At 46.2% G+C, this 21,617-nt stretch overlaps 1 protein-coding gene across 4 annotated transcripts in view; it reads left to right on the plus strand.

Moving 5' to 3' along the window:
• The window catches only part of LOC137385236 (zinc finger protein 385D-like), an 812,282-nt gene that overhangs the window by 169,078 nt on the left and 621,587 nt on the right, over positions 1 to 21,617 (plus strand). The gene's annotated exons all lie outside the window — the stretch shown is intronic.

Here is a 21,617-nt window from a genome sequence, read left to right on the forward strand (position 1 = left end):
TTGCCCTTGAGAAGGTGGTGGGAGCTGCCTTCTTGAACTGCTAGTCCATGTGGGATAGGTACACCCACAGTGCTGTTAGGAAGGGAGTTCCAGTATTTTGACAGTGACAGTGAAGGAACGGCGATATAGTTCCAGGTCAGGATGGTGTGCGACTTGGTGACCAATATCAAGACCATTTGGGGAAGATTTCACTTTGATGGCAGAAAATGGGTGGTGCACCTCGCCCGATTCTCCTTTCCACTGACTCTCATTGCTGTTTGTGATACTTTCTTGGGCTGTTGCCAATATACCCACAATATTCTTGATTATATTCCCATGAGCCTCTCCTCGTCCTTTGTTTTTTAAAAATTTCTACATCAGTGTAGTTGCTCTAGTAATAGCCCGATGTGGGGAAGCCTGATTAGGTTCTAACAGTGCTGTCGCTCCAGTGTCAGTTGATTGTGGGATATTCTGATTAGGTTCTAACAGTGCTGTCAGTCTCATGAGAGTTGAATATGGGATTTCTGATTGGGGCCAAACAATACTGCTACTCTGGTGTCAGTTGAGTAACCGAGTGAATGATAAAATGTTCAGAACTGCAGAACATTCTGTGAGTTTATTATCAGTGTCCAGTCATTTTCTCTACCTAGTGGTGGAAGCAGCATTATTATAAAATATAAAATAATTCCTTAGAGACAGTATTGGTATGGTTACTGATTGAGCTTATTGCTTTTGAAGACTGCACTGTGAAGTAAAAGTGCTGTCTTTAATGATGGCTTTGAGTTTGGAATTTTCAATGGATGGTAATGCTTTTATAGTTAATGTATTTTAATCTTGTGCATATATATCACGAAAATGTGTATTCTTTGTCAATTAATCGGAAATTACTAGCAAGATAACAGGGTAATACCTCAAATAATTTATTTTAAAGAATTATTTCAAATTACCTATCGGGACCAATGGTCTGATTATCGCATGTTCCATAATGGCTAAAGTTCTGTTTCCATTCTTTCTCAAAATAAGAACATCACGAACAAGGCCCATCCCTAGTTGACCTTGAGAAGGTGGTGGTGAACCATCTTCGTGGTCTGCTGCAGTTCATATGGTGAAAGTGCTTTCACAATGCTGTTAGATATGGAGTTCCAGGAGTTTGAAGGATCCAAGTAGAAAAGAAACCTGATCCGGATGGGATGCATGCTAGACTACAGAAGGAAGTAAGGTTGGAAATTGTGAAGGTTCTGGCCACAATCATCCAATCCTCCTTAGATATGGAGGGGTGCTAGAGGACTGGAGGATTGAAAATGTTGCCGTTCTGTTTAAAAAGGGAACAATGTATAAATCTGACAACTGCAGGCCAGTCAACTTAATGTCAGCATTTGGAAATCTTTTATAGACAATAATCCAGGATAAAATTAATTGGCATTTGGTAATGTATTTGGCTAATAACTGAAAGTCAGCACAGAGTTCTTCAAGGCAAATCATATTTGGCTAACTTGATTGAGCTCTTTAAAGTAACAGAGTTGATCAGGGTCATGTGGGCGATGAGTATACGGACTTTCAAAAGGCCTTTGACACTTATCACACAATAAACCTGTTAGCAATCTTAAAACCCATGGGATTAAAGGGACTGTAGCAGTGTGGATAAGAATTTGGCTTGTAGTGATTTATGACTTTAACCCCTTATAGGGACTAAACCAAATCAGGAGTACATCGCTATGAATCTCCTTTAATCAAGTTCAAACCAGACAAATTCTCAGACACTTATTTGGGTCCAAAGAATTATACTAGCTTTCCCTCAAAGAAAGAAAACCAATAGAGAATATTACCATCCTTCAGATAGCCTATTTTTAAGAATTATGGCTAAGTCATAAATATCCCAGATATTATAAGGGAATGCTCTTCAACACGTATCTCTCCACTTAAAGAGACACAGAGAGGGGGTTCTTGTAGTTGTATACAGAATATTACATGAGACGATTTATTAACTTTTATTTATTTATTGAAGAATTTAACATGCAATAAACTTCTTAAGTGGATAAGTTTGTCACAATATCAAATATTACTGACAGATGTAACACATATTTAGGCATAGAATATAAGAGCAGGGAGGTTATGATGGAGCTGTATAAAACGCTAGTTAGGCCATAGCTGGAGTACTGTGTACAGTTCTGGTCACCACACTACAGGAAGGATGCGACTGCACTGGAGAGGGTGCAGAGGAGATTCACCAGGATATTGCCTTTGGCTGGAGCATTTCAGCTATGAAGAGAGACTGGATAGGCTAGGGTTGTTTTCCTTAGAGCAGAGAAGGCTGAAGGGGGATCTGATTGAGGTATACAAATTTATGAGGTGCATTGATAGGATGGAAAGGAAGAAACTTTTTCCCTTAGTGGAGGGGTCAATAAGCAGGGGCACAGATTTAAGGTAAGGGACAGGAGGTTTAGAGGGGATTTGAGGAAAACATATTTCACCCAGAAGCTGGTTGGAATCTGGAACACACTGCCTGAAGGGGTGGTAGAGGCAGGAACCCCCACAACATTTAAGAAGTATTTAGATGAGCACTTGAAACGCCATAGCATACAAGGCTATGGGCCAAGTGCTGGAAAATGGGATTAGATTAAATATGTGCTTGATGGCCAGCACATACACGATGGGCCGAAGGACCTGTTTCTGTGCTGTATAGCTCTATGACTCTGTATTCTTACTTCTAACATAGAATCCAAAAGTTTAACCTTGCTAATGTTACAACAAAATATCTTCGAATATCCAGAATATCTATCAAAATTTAAAGTAAACATTTTACCTTAAATGTCCCTTAGTTGAGAAGCATTGTTTGAGGATTCAACGTTTCTAATCTTTGCTTTCAAAACTTTTCATTTTTGTACTATTTCTAAGGTGTCATATGGCCTCTTAGCATATAGATGCCACCCTTGTGTGTGTATTTTTCTTGCTTTCAAAATCCATATTTGGTAGTATCATGAACTAACTCTCCACTTAATGTTTTACTGGAAACCCGCTGTTTTTTGAAGTTGTAAGCCTTTATCTGGTCAAAATGTTTATAATTGTGTTTACTTGACCTCTTGGTCCCGTAAGTCCATTTTCATTTATTGTTTTATTATCTATAATTGCAAAACTGGAGTCAATGGAAATCCAGGGGAAAAGCTCTCTGCTGGTTGGAGTCGTACTTAGCTCAAAGGAAGATGGTTGTGGTTGTTGGAAGTCAATCATCTCAGCTCCAGGACTTCACTGCAGGAGTTCCTCAGGGTAGTGTCCTAGGCCCAACCATCTTCAGCTGCTTCATCAATGACCTTCCTTCAATCATAAGGTCAGAAGTGGGGATGTTCACTGATTACACAATGTTCAGCGCCATTCATGACTCCTCAGATACTGAAACTGTCCATGTAGAAATGCAGCAAGATCTGGATAATATCCAGGCTTGAGCTGATAAGTGTCCAAGTAACATTCGCGCCACACAAGTGCCAGGCAGTGACCATCTCCAACAAGAGAGAATCTAACCATCTCCCCTTGACATTCAATGGCATTACCATCGCTGAATTGCCCACTATCGACATCCTGGGGATTACTATTGACCAGAAACTGAACTGGAGTAGCCACATAAGTACTGTGGCTACAAGAGCAGGTCAGAGGCTAGGAATCCTGTGGCAAGTAACTCACCTCCTGACTCCTCAAAGCCTGTCCACCATCTGCAAGGCACAAGTCAGGAGTGTGATGGAAAACTTGCCTAGATGGGTGCAGCTCCAACAACACTCAAGAAGCTCGACACCTTCCAGGACAAAGCAGTGCGCTTGATTGGAACCCCATCTACAAACATTCACTCCCTCCAACACCGACACAGTGGCAGCAAGTGTATACCATCTACAAGATGCACTGCAGCAACGCACCAAGACTCCTTAGACGGCACCTTCCAAACCCGTGACCACTACCACCTAGAAGGACAAGGGCAGCAAATGCATGGGAACACCACCACCTGCAAGTTCCCCTCCAAGACGCACACCATCCTGACTTGGAACTATATTGCCATTCCTTCAGTGTCGCTGGGTCAAAATCCTGGAACTCCCTTCCTAACAGCACTGTGGGTGTATCTATCCCAGATGGACTGCAGCGGTTCAAGAAAGCAGCTCACCAGCACCTTCTCAAGGGCAATTAAGGATTGACAATATATGCTGGCCTAGCCAGCGATGCTAACCTCCCATGAACGAATAAAAAAAAAAATGAAGAGGTCAGCTGCAGCAAGGCATTTGGCATGGGGCGCAGTGGGATTTATACACAACAGCAAGGAGTTTGCAATTGGGAGTGGAGAATCCATGGACAACAGTGAAGACAGGGATAATAGATAACTGAGGCTTTGGTACAAGATTTGAATGACAGAATATTGGAAACATTAGAGTTTGCACAGGGTGAAGCTCGAGAGGTTGGTAAGCAGAGTATTAGGGAAGTCATCATTAAGGCATGAGGAGGGCTAAACTGGATAGCCTGAAAACAGGTGCAGGGATCGCAATGCACAATTAGCTCACACCCGCGTTCAATGTTATGCAGGCAGCACGCCATCTTCGTGCTGTCTGCTCATTGTCATGATTTCTGTGTGCAGCCTGCACTAAACACTCTGTTGACTGGCTGCATGCATCAGTAGGGGGCCCAAAATCAATACTTGCTAACGTTACTCAAAGCTAGCCTGCACATTTTAAAGCTCTCCACCTCTGAAAGGGGAGGTGCATTGTGGCTGCAGCAGGTGCTTGGTGGCCTGTGGTAGCTGAATCTGACCAGGGAAAGACAAAGAATGGCTTCATGTGGGAGAGTGTGGGCACCCAGAATTTCCAACACTGCACTACAGGTCTTGGTGGAGGAGGTATGTCCTGTATCCACAGGGGTCAGGAGACCCTCCAGACACACGGTGAAAAGACAGTGGGAGCAGATAGATGGAGAGGTCAATGCCTGGAGTCTCACCTCGATGACCTGGATGCATTGGCAGAAGAAGTTCAATGACCTCACACGAGTGGTCAAGATTAATAAATACATTTTCAAATGTCACATCCTACCAACTGCCCCTGGAGCCCATGCCACTGTCCAATTCACTGCACTCCCATCACTCACTTCCCAACATTCCATCAATCAAGACTTCACCTCACTCTCACACACATAGCACCGCTGCAAGCTTCATATAAAAATCTCACGGCTTGCACAAACTGCCAGCTATTCATCCATGAGAGCCACATCACCCAAACAAATTGCATGGGACTCATTGGTACACTTCCCTATCTCTTGCAGGAGGAAGTGGTACACAAACAGAGGCAGCAGGAATCAACCGCAGGGGGAGAGGTGCTCCTGCATCCTCTAATCCCCGTGGAGGAGATGGTGTTAGCCATCATCGGAATGGCTGTGGCTGTGGCTGTGGCCAGCAATGGGGCTGAAACCATTGAAGATGATGATATCCTTATACCTATTGCTTCTTCTCACATCTCACTTTCTCCTCATCCCACAATCACTTTTGGCTTTCAAGCTGCAGATGATGTAAGCACCATCCTTTACTATTCCTCCTCCCCTCAACACAACTTTGCCCTTGCGCCTTTTTCCTTTCAGATGTCCAAGAACTGCAACATGGTCACAATGGAGGAACACCAAGAAGAGAGTGATGATGAAGACACATCATCATGATTTCACACTCACCGTCACCAGCTCACATACTGACACTGTGCATATCTTAGATGAAAGATTAAAGGCGGGATCTATACCTGGTATGATACTGGTCACAACTGTGATGCAGCCAGGGCAGGGAGCAAGGATAGCAGATGTGCAGCTCACCAGAAGGTGAGGTCATACACACATTCTGCTGCAGAGAATTCAGACGAGCACTTTATTGAGGCAACCTACAGAAGAAAGCCGATGAATATGCATAATGAAAGACTTGGTGCATTGGACAGACTGCCGCAAAAGCCTGTGGTCAATGTGAAGGTGCGTGGAGGAGTCTGGCACCAATTTGACACAGGGCTTTGTGCAGAGTTTGGAACCCATACTTTCCACCATGGAAGTGGTGGCCAACTCCATTAGCACACCTATGGACCCTCCCATGATGCAGCATCTGATGGCCGATGTCTCGGCTTTCATTGCAAAAGAAGCAGCTTCCACCTAAAGTCTGAGTGTTACAGTGGAAGCTCAGAATGAAGTCATGCAAGGTCAGCTTGCTGTTATGAAAACTCAGACTGCTGCCATCATGGCTCTGGATACCAATGTTGAAAGGGGCTATGGGGTGTCACAGCAGTCCTACAGGAGTGACAATGATTCTATGGAGCAGGTGCCTACTGTCCTCTCAGTGTTTACTGCCATGGCTGAAACGCAACTGGCACAGTGGACTGCCACAGAATGAAGGCATCATGTGTGCTGCCAGGATACCGGGCATTGACCTGCAGGATTGACTTTCTATGGTCACACACCACCTGCAGGTTAAGTGAGTGGAATCCCTTTCAGTTCCAGCATATGGTAGAGTTGCCACAAGGCAATGTGTGTGCTGTCAATGGCACCCTACACCATGGGAAAGCCTGTAATCATCATAAAACCTCATGCTCACTCTGTCTGCTTTTCTCTGTAATGACAGAATGAAAGGTAACTCTATATAAATGACTTGGATCTTGGAATACTGAGTAGAATCTCAAAATTTACTGACGACACCAAATTTAGATAGGCTAGCAGAATGGGCAGAGAGGTGGCACATGGAATTTAATACTGACAAGTGTGAGGTGATGCATTTTGGCAGAAGGAATGGGGAGAGGCAATATATACTTAATGGCGCAGTTCTAAAGAGTGTGTAGGAACAGAGGGACCGGTGGGGGGCGGGGTCCATGTACATCAATCTTTGAAGGTAGCAGTACATATTGAGAGAGCGGTTAGTAAAGATGATAAATTGTGAGATGTTCCAAATATCCCCAGCTCCAGTCCGTAAGGAACCAGACACAAGGTCACCAACAGCCACTGGCATTGCTGTCCTTGTCCTGCTCTGAGATTGTAGTTATGGCTGCAGTTGGCATATTTCAGGGAGGACCTCCTCCGCGAAGCATAGACATCTCACACACTGTTCCTCACTGAGATTCAGGTTGGAGAATTGCTCCCTGAACAACCTGGGCGGCTATGGCCTCCTGCGGAGAGCCGTCCTCCCTTCCTGCTCCTCCCTTTTTCAGCAGCTTGTCCGGCTCTGTGTGGCCTCTTATTCTCCCAGTCATGCTGTATTCCAAGGGGAATGCATACGAGTGCAGCTATGTTTGGGAAGATCTGGTTTATGCAAAATTCTTCAGCACTTGCCACTCCCTGTAGACTTTTGAAACTTGAAACAGCTATGGTGAACACCAAGATGTGTAGAAGTGTAGCAACAACCAAAAGACATCAACCAGAGGCTAACCTGTAAGTAGTTGATGATCCCTTTAAATCGCACTGGTGGGGAGGTGTGGTGGGGGAGGGGGGTGATTTTCTCCTTTTTAATTTGTGTTCTACTATGCAAGCTTAAGAGAGGGCATTAGCTGGGGCATGGACCTCCAAAATGGCAGTGCTGGCATCAAACACTAATTAACCTCATGATCTGTCTACGCTGTATACTTCCGAAAGATGTTGCAGCGCAGACACGATGGGCCAAGTGGCCTCTTTCTGTGCCATAAACTTTCTATGATTCTCTGATTTTATGTTTACTGCACATGCTACACAAATATGACGTCCAGCACACTCTGTGTCACAAATGTTGAGCTCTAAGAGTTCTTGTGGCTAAACTCTATTTTTCTTCAGATTTCAATTTGAAACTCGTTAAAGCATCAAGCTGTTTCTGTTGATGTCCATCTGGTTATAAGCATGAGGGACTGCACTGTAACTCCGACCTTTTTCCTTAATGAACTCAACATGTTTGTATGTTATTGTTATGACCAGGTGAGAGGGGTCTAGGGGCTCCCTCTCAGCCTTTGCCTGGTTTAACCGTAACAGGGTTTAATTTTAAAAACACTATTTTAGCTCCCCCTTAGTGAATCCTCGTTCACTGCTCCAATTGCAAGGCAAAGAAATCAAACAAGTTTCCTTAGATTGAAACAAGAAAGGTAGAAGTTTATCTCACCAAAGCCTTTGACCTCGGCAGCAGACGTGGTCTCTTCAGACTACTAGCAAAGATCAGATGTCCACCAGAGCTACTAAGTATCATCACCTCATTCCATGACAATATGAAAGGCACAATTCAGCATAGCGGTGCCTCATCAGACCTTTTCCTATCCTGAGTGGCGTGAAACAGGGCTGTGTTCTTGCACGTACACTGTTTGGGATCATCTTCTCCCTGCTGCTCTCGCATGTGTTCAAGTCTTCAGAGGAAGGAATTTTCCTCCACATAAAATCAGATGGCAAGTTGTTCAACCTTGCCTGTCTAAGAGCGAAGACCAAAGTACGGAAGGTCCTCATCAGGGAGCTCCTCTTTGCTGACGATGCTACATTAACATCCCACACAGAAGAGTGTTTGCAGAGACTCATCAACAGGATTGCGGCTGCCTGCAATGAATTTGGCCTAACCATCAGCCTCAAGAAAATGAACATCATGGGACAGGACGTCAGAAATGCTCCATCTATCAATATCAGCGACCATGCTCTGGAAGTAGTTCAAGAGGTCGCCTACCTAGGCTCAACTATCACCAGTAACCTGTCTCTCAATGCAGAAACCAACAAGCGCATGGGAAAGGCATTCGCTGCTATGTCCAGACTGGCCAAGAGAGTATGGGAAAATGGCACACTGACAAGGAACACAAAAGTCCGAGTGTATTAAGCCTGTGACCTCAGTACCTTGCTCGACGGCAGCGAGGCCTGGACAACGTACGTCAGCCAAGAGCGACGTCTCAGTTCATTCCATCTTTGCTGCCTCCGGAGAATCCTTGGCATCAGGTGGCAGGACCATATCTCCAACACAGAAGTCCTTGAGGTGGCCAACATCCCCAGCTTATACACACTACTGAGTCAGCGACGCTTGAGATGGCTTGGCCATGTGGCTGCATGGAAGATGGCAGGATCCCCAAGGACACATTGTACAGCGAGCTCGTCACTGGTATCCGACCCACCGGCCATCCATGTCTCCGCTTTAAAGACGTCTGCAAACGCGACATGAAGTCCTGTGACATTGATCACAAGTCGTGGGAGTCAGTTGCCAGTGATCACCAGAGCTGGCGGAGAAGGCTAAAGAGTGGCGAGTTGAAGAGACTTAGCTGTTGGCAGGAAAAAAGACAGATGTGTAAGGGGAGAGCCAACTGTGTAACAGCTCCGACAACCAATTTTATCTGCAGCGCCTGTGGAAGAGTCTGTCACTCTAGAATTGGCCTTTATAGCCAGTCCAGGCGCTGCTTCACAAACCACTGACCACCTCTCGGTGCTTACCCATTGTCTCTCGAGGCAAGGAGGCCAAAGAAGAAGAAGGTAGAAATTTATAAATCTTAAACTCTACTCTGGTTAAGGACTACGGATATGCGACGTGACCACGCTTGCATATATGCGTGGTAAACACACTCACAGATAGAGACAGAAAAAGTAGAAGGAATAAAGGGGAAAAGTTTGAGGCAATATCTGGTAGGTACAGTCATAGAGTGAAACAGCACTGAAACAGGCCCTTCGGTTCACCGTGTCTGTGCCGACCATCAACCACCCATTTGTACTAATCCTCCATTAATCCCATATTCCCTACCACATCCCCACAATTCTCCTACCACCTATCTACACTAGGGGCAATTTACAATGGCCAATTTACCTATCAACCTGCAAGTCTTTGCCTGTGGGAGGAAACCGGAGCATCCAGTGGAAACTCACGTGGTCGCAGGGAGAACTTGCAAACTTCACACAGGCAGTACCCAGAACCGAACACGGGTCGCTGGAGCTGTGAGACCGCAGTACTAACCACTGCGCCACAGTGCCGCCAGTCCTTTGAGTTTCAATGTGGAGTCTTTGGTTGCTGGTAAGTCTTGCAATTCATTGGGGCCCAGTTCATGCCTCAATTTTTTCCGATGTAGGAGTCCTTTTTCTCTTGAGGTTTATGTGTCTTCCATGGATCTGGCGGCTTGGAGAGAAAGCGAGAGAAAGGGAGAGAGGTTTCCTTCTTCCAGGTTGCAGTTCAAACAGCCTTCTGCCTTTTCTCTGTGGCTCAGTTCGAAAAACCCCAGGTTGCCCTGCAGCTTAGTCATGTGACTAGCTGGTTTGACCACTTCTGTTTGTGGATTCTGTCATCTTAGCAGTCATCCTGGAATGTGAGCTTCCTCACTTTCAATGTCTGGGTTTTTTTGGGTTAACTGGACCAGGGAAAAGACCTTTGTCTCTCCAAGCACTGTATGCAAATGTTTTTTCAGCCTAGTGTCTGGTGATTTTTGTAACAAGTCCTTTCTTCACTCCAGCAACAGTTTAAAATCAATGTTCATATGACAAAATGAATATGCCTCATTCTTGGCAAGGGGGGGTCTGCATGACATTGTAAATAAAATTGTAAACATACAGAGAAGCATTTCGGACCATAAGGTATAAGTTGAATAACAATAATTTTTTCTGCAATTTCCTGTTGTGGGGCTGGAATTTTATGTTGGGTGGGAGTCCCTGTTCACAGTCCGAAAAGTCGGTGGCGAGCCTGCCTCCTCCAGGCCTGGGGAGCCATGCTGGGATTTTTCAATCCCCAATCTCTTAATTGGTCTTGGGCGGGACTTCCACCTCCTTGAGGCAGGAAGACCCGCCTAATGGACCTGCGGGATAATCAGCGGGCCAGCAGCTCTTAGTCCCAGCAGCGCCACCCGGAGCGGTGGCCACTGCTTGGAGTACACCTAGCCATCGGAGACACCAGGAAGAGCGGCCCCAGGTAATTTTTGGAGCCTCGCTGGGGACAATCAGCCGGGCCCCAGCAAGGCAAGGTGGGTCAGTTAGGGGGCATAGGGGGTGTGTTGTGCACTGCGGGTGGTTGGGGCTTCGGGGCAGCCCCCTGTGGGACACAGGGTGCCCAATCAGGAGACCACACGCCAGCCCGCAAGAAGGCACCTGGTTTTACCAGGCGGGGTTCTTGAGGCCTTTGCTGTCCAGCAGCCAAGGGTAAAATACCTGTCGCGGCGGGAAGAGGCCCTTAAGTGGCAGTTAATTGGCCACATCAGGGCCTTGATTGGCCTGAGGTGGGTGGGCCATTTCTCGCAGCCGCCTCGCGTAAATTTGCAATGGGGACGGCAGGGGGTTGGGAATGGTCCCCGCCCTGCCTCCCACTTAATTTTAGGCCCCCCTTCCCCCCACCACGAGGCCACTCATTGGTGGGCCGTAAAATTCTGGCATTGGTTTTAGTAATTCTGTTTATTAAGTATTTTTATGTTTTGAAGTTACTGTTATTTTGAACGAGATTGCTGTGTGTCGCAAGTGTTGAATAAGGTCCATCATTTCTGAGACTTTGGTCAGAATTGAGAGTTGCATGAAGGATCATCAAACAGTTTGTTGAGAGCTTATGGAGAAGATGTCATAGTGAATATTTTTGACAAAATGTATTTTCATGTTAAATTTTTTTTCAATTTCAGAATTTAGGAAAAGAGCAACAATTGTTAATAATTAAGTTCTTAGAATTTACACTGAACATAAGCAAATTCACACTATAGTAAGGTGTCATAAGGAGAATGTACTTGTTTGTTTCCACTTCATACAGTCGCTAAATAATCTGTGCATTGACTTGGCTGGCTGTGACTACTGCTGAGAAATGGCACATGTTGCAAACCTTCGAGTGTTTGGTTTAAATTGAATTTTTTTTTAACCATTCCTAACAGGCAGGGAGTTGGTGGCGTAGTGGTAATGTCACTGGACTAGCAATCCAGAAGCCCAGGCTAATGCTCTGTTGACATGGGTTCAAACCCCACCACCATTGAATTTAAATTAAATTAATAAATCTGGAAAATAGCTGGTTTCAGTAATGGTGACTAAGAAACCATTGTCGATTGTCATACAAATGTTGAATGCTCTTGAGGGAAGGAAATTTGCCGTCCTTACATGGTCTGGCCTACATGTGACTCCAGACCCACAGCAATGTGGTTGACTCTGAAATTGCCTAGCAAGCCACTCAGTTGTACTGAACTGCGAGAGAAAAGTCTAAAAGGAACGAAACCGGATGGACCACCCGGCATCGACCTAGGCACTGGAAACGACAATGGTAAACCCAGCCCTGTCGACCCTGCAAAGTCCTCCTGACTAACATCTGGGGGCTTGTGCCAAAATTTGGAGAGTTGTCCCACAGACTAGTCAAGCAACAGCCTGACATAGTCATACTCATGGAATCATACCTTACTGACAATGTCCCAGACACCATCATCACCATCCCTAGGTATGTCCTGCCCACCAACAGGACAAACCCACCAGGGATGGCGGTATACAGTCGGGAGGGAGTTCTCAACATTGACTCTGGCCCCAATGAAGTCTCGTGGCATCAGGTCAAAATTGGGCACGGAAACCTTTTGCTGATTACAACATACTGCCCCTCCCCCTCAGCTGATGAGTCAGTACTCTTCCATGTTGAACACCACTTGGAAGAAGCACTGAGGGTGGCAAGGGCACAGAATGTATTCTGGATGGAGGACTTCAATGTCCATCACCAAGAGTGGCTCGGGAGCACCAGTACTGACTGAGTTGGCTGAGTCCTAAAGAACATAGCTGCTAGACCGGGTCTGCGGCAGCTGGTGAGGGAGCCAACAAGAGGGAAAAACCTACTTGACCTCATCCTCACCATTCTACCTGTCGCAGATGCATCTGTCCATGACAGTATTGGTAGGAGTGACCACTGTACAGTTCTTGTGGAGTCAAAGTCCGGTCTTTACATTGAAGATACCCTCCATTGTACTGCATGGCTCTACCACCATGCTAAATGGGATAGATTTCGAACAGATCTAGCAACTCAAAACTGGGCATCAGTGAGGCGTTGTGGGCCATCAGCAGCAGCAGAATTGTATTCAACCACAATCTGTAACCTCATGGCCGGCATATCCCCCACTCTACCATTACCATCAGGTCGGGAGATAATCCTGGTTCAATGAAGGGTGCAGGAGGACATACCAGGAGCAGCACCAGGCATACCCAAAAATGAGGTGCCAACCTGGTGAAGCTACAAGCCAGGACTATATGCATGCCAAACAATGTAAGCAGCATGTGATAGAGCTAAGTGATCCCACAACCAACGGATCAGATCTGAGCTCTGCAGTCCTGCGACATCCAGTCGTGAATGGTGGTGGACAATTAAACAATGAACTGGGGGAGGTGGCTGCGCAAACATCCCCATCCTCAATGATGGGGGAGCCCAGCACATCAGTGCGAAAGACAAGGCTGAAGCATTTGCAGGGGGAGACGTAATGGTAATGTCACTGGACGAGTAATTCAGAGACCCAGGCTAATGCTCTGGGGACATGGGTTCAAATCCCACCATGGCAGATGGTGAAATTTGAATTCAATTTATAAATCTGGAATTAAAAAGCTAGTCTAATGGTGACCATGAAACCATTGTCGATTGTTGTAAAAACCTATCTGGTTCATTAATGCCCTCGAGGGAAGGAAATCTGCTGTCCTATGTGTGACTCCAGAACCGCAGAAATGTGCTTGACTCTCAACTGCCCTCAGAAATGGCCTAGCAAGCTACTCAGTTGTACCAAACCGCTAAGAAGCCTAGAAAAAGCATGAAGTCAGATGGTCCACCCGGCATCAACCTAGGCACTGGTCTTTACTGTCGCTGGGTCAAAGTCCTGGAACTCCCTTCTAACTGCACTGTTGGTGTACCTAAGGACTTCAGTGATTCAAGAAGGCAGTGCACCACCACCTTCTCGAGGGCAATTAGGGATGGACAATAAATGCTGGCATAGCCAGTGATGCCCATATCCCATGATCGAATAATTTAAAAAATCCTCAGCGAGAAGTGCCGATTGGATGATCCATCACCGCCTCTTCCTGAGGTTCCCAGCATCATAGATGCCTGTCTTCAGCCAATTCAATTCATTCCACATGATTGCAAGAAATGGCTGAAGGCGCTGGATACTGCCAAGGCTATGGGCCCCGACAACATCCTGTCTGTAATACAGAAGACTTGTGCTCCAGAACTGGCCGCATCCCTAGCCAAGCTATTCCAGTACAGCTACAACACTGGCATCTACTCAACAATGTGGATAATTGCCCAGGTATGTCCTGTACAAAAAAAAGTAGGATAAATCCAACCCGGCCAATTATGGCCCCATCAGTCTACTTTCGATCATCAGCAAAGTGATGGAAGGTGTCATCAACAGTGCTATCAAGTGGAACTTACTCAGCAATAACCTGCTCACTGATGCTCAGTTTGGGTTCCGCCAGGGCCACTAACCTCATTACAGTCTTGGACTAAACATGAACAAAGAGCTGAACTCAAGACGTGAGAGTGACTGTTGTTGACACCAAGACAGCATTTGACGGAGTGTGGCTTCAAGGAGCCTAGCAAAACTGGAGACAATGCAAATCAAGGGGAAAACTCCACTGGTTGCAGTCATACCTAGCACAAAGGAGGATGATTGTGGTTGTTGGAGGTCAAACATCTCAGTCCCAGACATCATTGCAGGAGTTCCTCAGGCAAGTGTCCTAGCCATCTTCAGCTGCTTCATCAATGACCTTCCTTCAATCATAAGGTCAGAAGTGGGGATGTTTGCTGATGATTGCACAATGTTCAGCAATATTCATTACTCCTCAGATACTGAAGTAGTCTGTGTAGGAATGCAGCAAGACCTGGACAATATCCAGGCTTGGGCTGGGAAGTGACAAGTAACATTCGCGCCACACCAATGCCAGGCAATGACCATCTCCAACAAGAGAGAATCTAACCATCTCCCCTTGACATTCAATGGCATTACCATTGCAGAATCCCCCACTATCAACATCCTAGGGGCTACCATTGACCAGAAACTGAACTGGAGTAGCAATATAAATACTGTGGCTACAAGAGCAGGTCAGAGGCTAGGAATCTTGCGGCGAGTAACTCACCTCCTGACTCCCCAAAGCCTGTCCACCATCTACAAGGCACAAGTCAGGAGTGTGATGGAATACTCTCCGCTTGCCTGGATGGGTGCAGCTCCAACAGCACTCAAGAAGCTCGACACCTTCCAGGACAAAGCAGCCCGCTTGATTGGCACCCCATCTACAAACATTCACTCCCTCCACCACATGACGTACAGTGGCAGCAGTGTGTATCATCTACAAGATGCACTGCAGTAACTCACCAAAGCTCCTTAGACAGCACCTTCCAAACCCGCGACCTCTACCAACTAGAAGGACAAGGGCAGCAAATGCATGGGAATACCACCACCTGCAAATTCCCCTCCAAGTCACACACCATCCTGACTTGGAACTATATCGTCCTTCCTTCACTGTCGCTGGGTCAAAATCCTGGAACTCCCTCCCTAACAGCACTATTGGTGTACCTACCCCACATGGACTGCAGCGGTTCAAGAAGGCAGCTTACCACCACCACCTCAAGGGCAATTAGGGATGGGCAATAAATGCTGGTCTGGCCAGCGATGCCCACATCCCATAAATGAATAAAAAAAAATTCAATGGCATTACCATTGCTGAATCCCCCACTATCAACATCCTGGGGGTTACCATTGACCAGAAACTGAACTGGAGTAGCCACATAAGTACTGTGGCTACAAGAGCAGGTCAGAGGTTGGGAATTCTGTGGCGAGTAACTCACCACCTGACTCCCCAAAGCCTGTCCACAAGGCACAAGTTGGGAGCGTGATGGAATACTGTCCACTTGCCTGGATGAGTGCAGCTCCAACAACACTCAAGAAGCTTGACACCATCGAGGACAAAGCAGCCCGCTTGATTGCCACCCCCTCCACCACCTTCAACTTCCACTCCCTCCACCACCGATGCACAGTGGCGGCAATGTGTACCATCTACAAGATGCACTGCAGCAACTCACCATGGCTCCTTCGACGACACCTTCCAAACCCACGACCTCTACCATCTAGAAGGACAAGGGCAGCAGATGCTTGGTAACACCACCACCTGCGAGTTCCCCTCCAAGTCACACATCATCCTGATTTGGAACTATATTGCCATTCGTTTACTGTGGCTGGGTCAAAATCCTGGAACTCCCTTCCTAATAGCGCTGTGGGTGTACCTACAGCGGTTCAAGAAGCCAGCTCACCAACACCTTCTCAAGGGCAATTAGGGATGGCCAATAAATGCTGGCCTTGCCACAGATGGTCACATTCTGTGAAAAAAAAAACAAATCTTAAACTAATTAAACGGGACAGCCCAACTGAACTCTAAGGCATTTCATTTGTATTGCCAATGATTTGCATGAGTGCTCTGTTGCATCGCACTAGTTATATTTGAAGGATGCAATGGTGAAGTGGTTCTGTTGTTTGATTAGTGATCCAGAGGCCTGGACCAATATTTTAGAGAACTTGAGCTGAATTTTGTTAGTGCACTGCACATCGCGGCGGCGCGTTTGAACTCAGCGGCCTTCTGACACGGAAGCGCCACCACTGAGCCCCCGCGATCTTTCGTGCGGGGGCTCATTTAAATGGAGGGGCGGAGCGGCCGCCTCCGATGTCGTAGAACCAGGTCAGTTAATTAACATTTGATTTTAATTAATATTTAAATGAAGGTGCCACCGCTTGGCGGGGAGCGAGTGGGGGGGGTGGCTGCTGCACCGAGGCCTCGCCGCCAGCGTTAAAATGCACAGGGCCTTCTTGGTGTTGGGAATCATGGTGGGCTGCTCCCGCAAGTATTTTACGGGCCCCCCGCCATGAGCCCGACGTCAAGGGGCTGGTAAAATTCAGCCCCTTGAATTCAAATCCCACCATCGCAGTTTGGTGATTTGAATTCAGGATTTTCATGTTACTCCGCTTCTGTGGAGATGAGGAGCTGTGTAAACCTGAATGGAATGCTGAGTACTCTGCCTTAGCCAAAGAAGGTGGCAAGCAAATGTTCATCCTTTCAGTATGGGAAGAAGTGGAAAACAAATAAATGTAACAGGGTAGACACTGAAGACAGCCAGAAATGAACAAGTAAATACTTATTCTGCAGACAGACAGCGGATGGAGTGATGAACAGATGACTGTCTATATAAATATAGACTGTAATAGTAAACATGGATGGTACACTATAGACAGGGGAAGTAGTTGGAGCTGTGAATGGGTGACTGTGGAAGGCAAAACAAAATAGCAGGAAAGTTGAACAAATGTATGTGTGTACTGTAGAGAGTTAGATGTGGTAAAGATAAACATTCATTCAGTGACTTGGAAAGTGTTAGGAAACAGATGAATACTTGTAAACCCAGAAAATCTTTGGAGTGGTAAGGGTTGATAGATTAATGTAATACATCAGAGTTACAACACAAAAATCAGGCCATTTGACCCAATCAGTCCATGTTGACATTTACTGTCTGTATGAGCAACAGTTCCACTCATCTTTACCTACCCTGTTCCCATATCTTTCAACCCTGTTTCCTTTAACCATCTATCAAATCTAATATTTAATGTTGACATAGTTTCTGCCTCAACCACTAAACCTGGAAGTCATTCGCACAGCCTCACAACTCTGTGTGAAAAAGTTTCTCCTGCTCTCCAGTCTAAATCTCACACATTTTCCCTTGTACCATTGGCTGCTTGCTCTTGCCTTCTCAACTACTGGAAACAGTCTGCTTCTTCCCTACTCTTTCTCATCCTGTCATAATTTTAAACACTTCTATTATACCAACCATTATTCTGCATTGTTTGTTATATTTCCTCACACCAAGCAACATCCTAGTGAATCTACATTGTATCCTCTCCAAAGCCTCAATATGTTTTCTGTTGTATGGCACTCAATACTGCACACAACCCTCTAAGTGATGTCTTATTAAGCTTTTATATAGGTTCATAATTATCTCTTGGCTTTTATATTCTGTATCTTGAGATAAATCCTCAAATTCTGTTAGCTTTTTTAAAGCCATATCAACTTGAACCGCTGACTTTCATATCTTGTGAACCTATACCCCCAAGTTATTCCAGAGAACAAAGCCTACTCCATTCAGAGTATAATTATTGCTGCTTTCTTTTAGCCAAAATGTATCGTATCACACGTAATGATTAATAATTAAATTCCATCTGTTACTTTTTAGCCCATTCACCATTTTATCAAAACCCTTTGAAGATTCCTTTGGTCTTCCAAACATTTAACTATACCTCTTATTTTGATACTATACCTCTTTTAGATCAGTACAATCCTTCGGAATGTGTGTGACTAACTTGGTACATTATTCAGCACATAATGATGAAGTACTGTGCTGAGCCTTGGTGCTGAGAAGGTCCAGCTCCCTGCTTCTGGGTTTCAGGCATATCTGTAATAAGAAGGAAAGCACATGTGACAACTATTTGAGAATTGCTTGACATGCAGTTACTAAGACTTTTTAATCTTAGTTTCTTCACAAGGAGAAAAAGAAGGGCCTAAATTCCAGGGGTCCTGTTCCACTGGCAGAAATATGCCCTTGTCCTCTGAAAAGTAAAACAGTCTCACTCCCAAATTGTGGGAATGGGGTTATTTCCATGGTTGCAGTGGGCCACTGGTGCCTGGAAGGGCACTTCAGCAACATTTGCCCCAACATGCCCTCTTAACTTGGTTGGGCGACAGGTGAAAGATCTGCCCATTCCCAGGCAGAATTCTTGTGGAACCACCTCTGCTCTTGGACCCAAGCAGGATTTTAGACCCAACATGTACAGAATAAGCATTTATTTTGTACTGTGCATTATTGGCTACAGCACAGTTTTATGGCTTTGCGTATAATACCATCAACATTTTGAGAGTTGACTGCATTGTAATTGTCAGCTGTATTTGTGAACAATGGTACTCTTCAATCTTTTTTTTGTTTGCAATATCATCACTTCCCTTTGTGTTGTAAATGCAGCAGATTACTGCATCAATTCAGGTTAATTACATTAACTCACTCAAGCAGACATGTCTGACACCTGTAACTGACTTGTTATGTGTCAACCTCCAAATATGGCTGCCTGTGTTTATTCACAGCAATCTTCATTTTTCATTATTTTTTAGAGGGATAGCAGGGTCATTTGAGACCTCAGGGAGTGGTTTTCCCTGCCGTTTGCAAGTTGCCGCAGGCCCAGTTAAAGGTCCCCTGCTCAGGGTTGTGAGCCATGGCCAACAGCAGAATCTGTGAATTTTCAGTGGTGATGACAGAAGAGCTAGAACCTCGAGGGACAGTGGCTGCTTACAGGTGGAGGATCCGTCAGGAAGAGGACATATATTTCCTTTAAAGCACACACGAAGAAGGTAACTGGAAAGCACCTCATGTACTTTTTCTCTAGTCATATCGCTCATTTCTCATGGAAGTTAAAAAATGAGAGGTTCTTACAAGCAACTGAAAAGAAAAGTACAGAACATTGAGGCGTGGAGAAATGAGCAGAGAACCTGCCCTTGGGCAGATCACCACGACTACTACTCCTTTAGCTTCTTTGGTAACTTTCGATCCACGGAGGCAAGACCGGAGACGGCAAGGGCGCAAAATTGGATTGCTGTGAAACGTGCCAGCTCTCCAACCCGGTCCTGCCTCCCAGCCATTTTTGAAGAGACATCGGGACCTGTGTGCCAACAGTTCAGCACTTAAATGAGGCACTTAACAGCCAGTTAAAGAGCAGAAAGCTATTCTTGATTGTAGACACAGGGACCACAAAGGGTTGCAATCACGTCCCCAAGTAGGGGACGTGGAAGCGGCTCCACTGAACAGTGGTGCTTTACAGGGGAATGACTCAGGGAGCTGCTCAGGCTGTGGCACACAGTGGCCATTGAGTGCAAAGGTCGCATAGAGGTAGCTCTGCAGATACTGGAGTAGTGGGGGGAGTGACTCTACAGGGACATAGAAGGGGGGTTCAGGCAGCTGTGACATTGTTTCTGGAGGCAAGGGAGACCAAACGTGGAGATGGGGTCAGATACTCAGATTTGGGGAAGAACAGCGATGAGAAGTAGCCACTCCCACATCAAGTGCAGGCCATTGCGATTGAAGCAGGTAGAGGTGTTGAATATGGGGCACGGAGAGAACGAAGGCGATACCCTCCACATAGGGTATAACGACAACAAATTAATTTCCTGAATCTAACAGAGTATCAATGTCAGCGAAGGATGCACCTTTCAAGGCAGATGGTAACAATGTCGTGTGCCCTGGTGGAGGGCCACCTCAATCCTCGCTGGTTGCATTGGCATGCCCTGCCAGTAGCCATCAAAGTAACCGTGGCACTGAACTTCTTTGCCTCTGGGTCCTTCCAAGGGATGGCAGCTGGCCTCACTGGCATCTTACAGGCGGCTGCCCATCACAGCATATGGGAGGTGACAGATGCCCTGTTTGAGAGGGCATCAGATTACTTTGAGTTCACCACTAATGGGGGTAACAGGCACGGAGGGCATTGGGACCTGCCTCCATCGCTGAAGTCCCTCTGGTGCAGGGGCTAGCAACTGCACCCATGTGGCCATCAAGGAACCGGAAGAGCAGCTAGGAACATTCATGAGCAGGAAGCGATTTCACTCTCTCAATGTTCGACTGGTGTGCGACCTCCAAAAGCATTTCCTCCAGAACTATGCACAGTATCCGGGCAGCTGCCATGACTCCTTAATCCTTCGGTAATTGCAGGTTCTGTGCTTGCCACTGGAGAGCCTACATGGATGGCTGCTAGGGGACAAGGGCTATCCATTGAAGAGTTGGCTGCTAACGCCTATACACAACCCTTCAATGGAGACACAGAGTCGCTACAACTGCTGTTATCTCAGCACAAGGGCCACTATTGAGCAGGCCATTGAACTGTTCAAGATATGGTTCTGGTGTCTTGACAGGTTGGGGGAACACTCTCCAGTACGCTCCCTGAAAGGTGTCTTGGATTGTAGTGGTCTGCTGCATGCTTCCCAACATGGTTCTCCAGAGAGGTGTGCACATCAATGAAGGAGAATGGGAGGAGCAGCATGCTTCCTCGGAGGAGGAGGAAGTAGTGGAGCAAGAGTGACCTTGTCTTGCAAGGACTTCCAGAGGACCGGTTGAAGCGTCGAGGCATCGATCAGGATGGAAGGGATGCTCGGGCCGCTGTGATTCAGGCACGTTTCTCCAGAGCACCCCTCATCCTGGAAGTCAAGCAGCTCATGACCTCACCTTTCTATGGGGGAGGATGCGAATCCAACAAGCAAATGATTCACAGAGGTTCCACTGTCCCCCACATTGCCTGGTATGTAAGTATCGAACTGCCGCACTATGTCAACTAACACATTCATTTATATTTTTCCCGCACCTCATAATTCGTGTGTTTTCTTAAACCCCTCTCTCCTGTCTCTTCCACCCTCACCTCCAGCAATAAGTTCAGAGCTCATGGTCTTCTTTGTCATTAAGATTCAAACTATTCGGTCAGCTGCCTCTGCTGCATCCCTCCCTTCCACGAGTCCACCTGGCTAAACTTCCTCTAATGCTCTCCTTCCCCAACCCTGAACTCACATCTTTCTCCAGTTTCTCTCCTATCTCGCCTCATGCCCTCTCTGAGCTCAACTTGTCCATGAGACCCATCTCTGACTCCCTCGACCCTATTCCTTCGAAACTGTTGATCACTTAACCTCCTTCTCCTCATGTTAGC

This window comes from Heterodontus francisci, chromosome 2 (assembly GCF_036365525.1).
Source record: "Heterodontus francisci isolate sHetFra1 chromosome 2, sHetFra1.hap1, whole genome shotgun sequence".
In the NCBI taxonomy this organism is placed as follows: Eukaryota; Metazoa; Chordata; class Chondrichthyes; order Heterodontiformes; family Heterodontidae; genus Heterodontus; species Heterodontus francisci.